The sequence below is a fragment of the Diadema setosum genome, chromosome 1, assembly GCF_964275005.1.
Source record: "Diadema setosum chromosome 1, eeDiaSeto1, whole genome shotgun sequence".
Classification (NCBI taxonomy): domain Eukaryota; kingdom Metazoa; phylum Echinodermata; class Echinoidea; order Diadematoida; family Diadematidae; genus Diadema; species Diadema setosum.
In genome coordinates, this window is record NC_092685.1 from 12,792,087 (window position 1) to 12,799,238 (window position 7,152).

The following is a 7,152-nucleotide window of genomic DNA, read 5'->3' on the forward strand; positions in this document are numbered from 1 at the left end:
TGTAACATAATTTGGGGGCAAACAGCAGAGATGTTGGATATAATTCATTCCACGCTTTACAAACAAATTAAGCTCTGTGTTTCTCTCCTTATGATTACTTGTTATTTTGATCAGGCACACAACCTCAAGCAGTACAACCTCGCAGATAAATCGTTTTTATCCTTTAGATTGATATCGTAGGCCTTGAAAAATATATGAAGGTATTTTTAAGATAATTATTCAATCATATTGCATCCCACGTACGTGCTCTTGATAATACTAACTTCTCCTTGCCTCAAGTCTGTAAGATATTTTGATCCACCTGAAGTGATATCGAACATGTTATGAATCAACTTGTGCATGCATTCACCGTGTACACACGCACACACAATGCATACATACACACGCACACTAACGTATGTATTTCATAATTAAATTGGGCAATGATTTAGAATGCACTGTACTAGACTATGATACTCACGGCAAATACCTACTTAGCCCAAGAACAGTTTTGTTTCGCTGAGGCCAAAGGTGGAAGTGACATAGAACTGCACGGTCAATAATATGCATTTGAAGTGTATGCTGGCCAGGAAAGTGAACGAGAGATTACAATCTTACAATCTTTTTTTAAAGATAATAATTCATACCATTGATGTGAAACATACTATTTGTTTAACACGGGATTCCCAATGCTACAGAATCAGAGCATCTATGACTCACGATCGTGAACTAGAACGAAATCAATGGATGTCATATGGTACCAACTCGACCAATTATATCTTGTTATGAGTACACTGTTTGCTTTTATACTGTAAACTGGTCTTGGGTTAATTAGGGTTTTATAACGTATAATATCATAATCTAGTTTAGTGCATTCAAGATCAGGTGCTATTTATTAAAATATAACACCCAAACACCCTTTAAAGCCAATGTAAACTCATAATGCAAGCATGCTTAAAATTCGTGACATTGTTATCCCTTTCAGAGGAATGCAATAACCATTTTGATTCCTGTTCTCCGATATCTATATCTTAGCTATAAAGATCACTAAAAATTGTAGCAAACAAATAACATTTACACATTGCACATACTGATGCATTTTGCTTTTGATATGGCCGCGTGAGTGCGGAGTGCACGCGTATAGGAGGGTGTGATTTGTGTAAATTTCTAAGCGGATTTGATTTGTTATTGTGCTCATTTTCTCAGTTTAACAGGCGTTCGCTGATATAGTCTCATAACTCCAAACTTCGTAGCTGTGTGAGAGAAGCCTCTATAGCGTCACTGCCTAAGGCCCAATATTTCAAAATGAAAAAACAATATTGACAAATAGAACCAAACAAGAATAGCCTCATTGAATGCAATAAACTATGAACATATATATATATATATATATATATATATATATATATATATTTAACACTAGTCATACCTTGACAAGGTCGTATGAATTGACCCTTGAACTCATCTTCCTTTGCCCCTTTTCCTGTCCACTTTGATCTTCTGTATATTCTTTCAATGCGTATCTTTCTCACCAGAGAGTTGCTTTGTTTCTGTCTTTGAGTGCAGTTGTGTGCGTATGATCTGTTTTGTTTTCCCTGTTTCTCAGACAATTTGCCTTATAGTTGCGTCTGCCCATTACTATTAGTTTCTACTCATGAAGGGACTGCGTTCTACAAGCCAGGCTTTTCAGCAGTTCCCTCCATTTCCGGCAACTTTCCCTTGATACAATTCAGTTACAGTTTGCCGATCATGATTGCATTCTCTTAAACTACGTTTTCCTCATTATAAACAAATGAGCTGCATTTGATTATGCATGTATATATTATGTAATTGTTATATTGCACTTTAAATATGGTTTGGAATGAAATAAAATGAAATGAAATGAAATGAATAACATCTCCCTCCTAAAGCAAAATCTGTTCATCTGTCTGAAAAAGACACAAATAAAGACGTTCGCTACAGATGAAAAGATTGCTGCACCATATACTACGTGTATCAGCTACACTGTATACTCTCTGTCTGAAGAACTTTTTTTTTTTTTTTTTTTTTTAGATACAAAAACTTATTGGTTCATAATGGTAGAATGTATTTGTATCTGTATTTGTATTACTTTTCTGTTGGATGGAAATAAAAGCTCAATTGAATATAATTTCATCATGGTGTTTTGAATTGACCATTTGCAAAATCCTTCGACCTATGTCAAGTTCATTTTAAAAAATGCATTACGTGGGTTATATCAATATTACCATAAAATTAATATTGCATGAAATCAATGTGAGCCGATAAGACATTGCCAACTTCATTTTTTTTTTCCAATGGAAAATCAACACTCATGGATTTCTTCCACCTGTTTACTTACACGAGTCAGGCACCTTAATTTTTGCCGGAGTTGTTTTGATGCTGGACACCATTTTTCTTGAGATAAGAACAAGAGGAAACTGTAAGAGTCTTGAGAAGGCCTGGTGGGGAAGGCCGCTTCCTTTGTAGTCTCCACGGCGAGACTACGCGGCATGGAACTGATGGAAGCAACCGATCGAATCGGCTCTGGACTCCCCAAAGCGTGACACACACGCATCGCGACTTGCCGGCAGACATCTTATTGCCATGGCAACTATACGTCATTTCATCCCGCGTGATGACGATAGGCATCTGCTCCACTTGCTATCCACCCGACACCAGGCGGGCGAGCGAGCTCCTGCAAGGAGCCGACACACCTTGCTGTGGGCATGTAGATGAAACTGAATAAAAATGTAGCAACTAACAGACAACAAAAACCACTATCCAATTAGTTTATATAAATGCATTTTATTTTTGTCTTCTCTTTGTGTTCTTGTTAGCTTGTTTTCTGTCTGTATCGATGATAATCTAGCTGCTCCCTTTATGTAAAGTGCAATAAAAGGTATTAAGTGCTTGTAACTTGTGGGAGCAGCTGTAATATACTTCTCATGATAGAACCATTTCCACCCCTCTAGCGGACCTGATAAGTACTTCAGGGATGCGAGTGTGCTGAATTCACCTTTTACAATAGTTATCTGCTTTATAAACACTAATTCCTCAGTTGATCCTGGAGCAGGGGAACGGCGCCGAGCGTTGAAAGTAATTATTATTCGCCAAAGACTAAAAACTCGAAGTTTGAATTGCGCTGCAAAGAATTTCGTCCAAGCAAGGCTTGCCTGTATAGTTGAACATGTACTATAAAGTAATTGCCGTCTCTCGTAAAGAAAAATCTGGTTGCCCAACATCAAATTTCATTGGTCGCGGGCCACCGCTAATCTTGAGCCCTGCATGAAAACATACATACATACACACATATAACATGATATAATCAATCCATAATTTGCAATTGTCATGATCCTGGCTAAGCTTTACAATAACAACGCCATATGAAATTCAAATGAGTTATAAAGTGTCAAAAAAATATCAAAGGCTTCTTCCATCAAATACGACAGTAACGCCTACATGAGATTTTGTTTTCCTCCTGGCGAAACCGAAACACAATTTCAATCTTCTGAAGTTCAGCGTCGCCTGAAGGATACGAGTATATTATTATCACTTCTCCAGAAATCTGGCGGATATGAAGCTGGTAAGCCGGCTGAAAGCTTGTCAATAATGCCTGGAAAACGGGGTAAATTGCGGTTAGCCACGTATTCAAATAATCGCCTACAAATAGAATTTAGTGTGATAAAAATATCAGTGTAGGCGTTTCGATAGAGAGTGATGTGCATGTAGAGTTTCATCAGTGGTGTTTATATATCTGTAACTTATCACCATGCATGATGCTATGTTATGAGTATTGAGTATGGCAGCAAATGTCTGCCTGTTACCCGGCCGTCAACTCAAAGAAGTCGCCAAATATCGATTTTCTATTTTTGGAATCAGTACATTTTCCATCCCAGAGCTTTCAAATGGTATGCGATTTCTTTCCCATGAATTTCCCAAACAAAACACAAAATGGTTAAGAACTGGTTAGTCACCTGTCACACATACACAACTTCTGTTTTGGACACGATCGGCTTTGACAGTCGAAGGCATTCAAAGTGGTTGCAAGTTAGCTATATGTTATCAAACACAATCAGGCATTCAAAAGGACCATTCCATGGTATCCCGCTTCAAGGACAATTTTCAGTGTCGAATAAATCCTGACGTTTGAATTATACTCAGAGTAAATCTAGATTGTATTTGTACTCGTTTGAATTTCGGCAACATTAACTTACCTTACAGTGTTCTTGGCTAGTTTACGTCTCTTCACAAAAACATGCTGAAAGGTTGCAAGAATTATTACAAAAATAATAATTTAAGAAAAAAGACTTAGGAGAAACTAATGTTTTCATTTTTAGTTGCAAATCTAAGCAAACCTACTAAATGGTAGCTTAAAATCATGGATATGTGTTTTGCGTTACTTTGAACATTTCTCAGGTGCTAAAGTTGGGGGAAATGAGGTACCGAACGAGTTTCAGAGACTGAAATTGTCAGATTTATTGTAAGACTAGGTGAAATGACAAGAAAAACAACCAATTTGGTAATGGCTGATCGTTACTTTACTGCCCTAACAGTAGAAAGTTGAATGTATATCATCAACCTATATCATTGGAATATAAAACAAAGCATTTCATGTCTTAAAAGCAGATGGATTCTTGTCAGAGGAATGGTAGCTAATTGGTTTTGACTCATAGAGGGAGCCTCTGACAAAGGGATAATAGCGACGAACTACCGATTCATGAAGAAGTGGAAGTAAGTTTGCATGTATGAAGGCTATATTAAAGATGAAGACAATCAGTAATGATAGCAGTTCGTTTTGTCCAAAAAAGACGACTTGAAAGATATTATAGATTTCTTTCATTACCGTGAGATTAGTAAATCAATGTGGAATTTGGTCCATATATTTTTAAGAGATCAGAAATGGTGCTTTAAATTGTGTGGTGATTCAGTTCAAGCAGCAACTTATTGTACAAAATCTAAATAACAAATTTACACATTTTTAAACATTGTGAAAACAAATATTGAATAAATTACCATATGCACTTTGTATCGTGTACGTCTACCAAATTTCATATACAAAGTGACAGTCACTCCATCATATCTTTTTGTAAATTACAACGGGAGAAGAGTTAAAAAAATGGTTTTGGTTGAAGATATTAGTTTATTGAGTTTTGAAATGATGGAATGGATTCAATAAAAAAAAACCCTAAAAATCCAGTATGGAGGGCTAGAAATTTGGAGAGAAAATGGAAGTTTTTGTTAGACTATTTGATGTGCTATAAAACTCGGTTGATATAATTCTTTATTGGTTGAATTATGAGCATAAAAATTTTGATTTTGATATTTGTAGATTTTGGTTGAAACAAAACATAATCATGAGTTGCTATTCAACACACTGAAATGACGATCATTATTACATTCTCACATACTCATGAAGAAAGACAATACTGTTATCTGGAGGGAACGGTCTAATCCTTGTGTATTTTACAATGTTTCACAATATTTTCACATAGTACAGAGTCAGGAGAAGAGAACGTAATTTTTCACAATAGGATGATACGTACGTGCTTTCTCGGCTTTATTAAGCTTAAAAACAATAACAACAACACTGCTAACTGCTCATAAATTTGATTCATTCGGATGGTTGTGCGTGTGAAGATCGTATAAAGGGAAAAAAGTCTATAAAAACGTCTCCAGCTCTCTCGCTCGAACTGTATAGAGATAAGGAGATAGATAGACAGATAGGTAGATAGATAGATAGATAGATAATAGATAGATAGATAGATAGATGGATAGATAGATAGATAGATAGATAGAGAGGGGGAAGGGAGACACATCGAGTTCACTTATTGCCATAGAGAGTAGGTCCTATAAACTATAAATATTTCTGTTTTGCTCAGACTTCTCGTGTTAGAGTGAAGATGGTTGGTGCTTAATTAGGAATTCACCGGATGAGATTAGAGACCCGTTCAAGTACATTGATATTTTGCACGTGTGTGTTTCATGAATGCTGCAAAATCGCCGCCTCCTCTCACCCTATGCATCCCCCTCCCTTAAAGAAAGAAAGAAAAAAACAAACAAACAAACACACACACATAAGATGAAGTAATGTCGGTGCCCCAGCTGTAGTTGTAAATCCGCGAGAATCTGCGGATTCTGGGCATTTGTCCCCCCGACAACCACCTGAGCCACCCTCGGGACAAGCTTTGACCGAGGAGGGATCGGGAGGAGGAGGATCTGTCAGCAGAAGTATAGCCGTTGAGGGCGTGAGAGCGTTAACATTACTATCCTTGTGTAGTACGTTGCTGCCGATGTGGATGATAATGTACATCGTATAACAGAACAAGTATACGAGAGGCTAAATCAATGTCTCAGTATTATATGAACACATACACATAATCAGTACACTGACTAAGCTGACACTTAAGTCACGAAGAGCGTGTTGCATATCAATGCTGTGTGCTTGGTTATAAATAATTATTCAACCTGATTAAGTACCAACCTAATTGGAACCGATGATAAACAAAGCTGACACATGAAATCACGAAGAGCAGGAACGACAGATCACGATAGTCAATTAAGTGTCCTGATGAACCCCGTCCAAGGACGGAATATAGAAGAAAATTATACACATGTTGCCGCTTTCTTGTACAATGAACTCCTTTCTAATATTTAAATATAATGGGAATTACAGTAGCACTGTACTTTCTGACCTACCACGGTCAAATTCCCTTCGTAATTCAATAAAGTTCAAACCATCAAAACTCGCACAAGTTAATTACATTTAAATATAGTGATTAATAACAGCTGAATTGGTGGCAGTAACACTAATAGAAGCTTAGAGCATGTATTTGTGATAGTAGCAGTAGTAGCCGCAGCAGCAGCAGTATCAACAACAATGATAATAGTAATGACCATTACATCACTGCCATGGCCGAACGCATTTCATACAAAATCTTTATCACAGCAGAAGTTTACTTTTATGAGCATTGCAGAAAAAGAACGATAGTGCAAATTGCATAGTGTAAGTCCTTTAGCTCAAATTGAAACTTTAGTCGAAAAAAAAAAACCCAAACACATACAACTTCACAATACTGCATAAGAAAGCCATCCCATGTTATTGCATAAAATTACGTCATATTATTGTGAACATTACCTTTCTTTTTATCACATACAACAGCATTGTCTTATGTT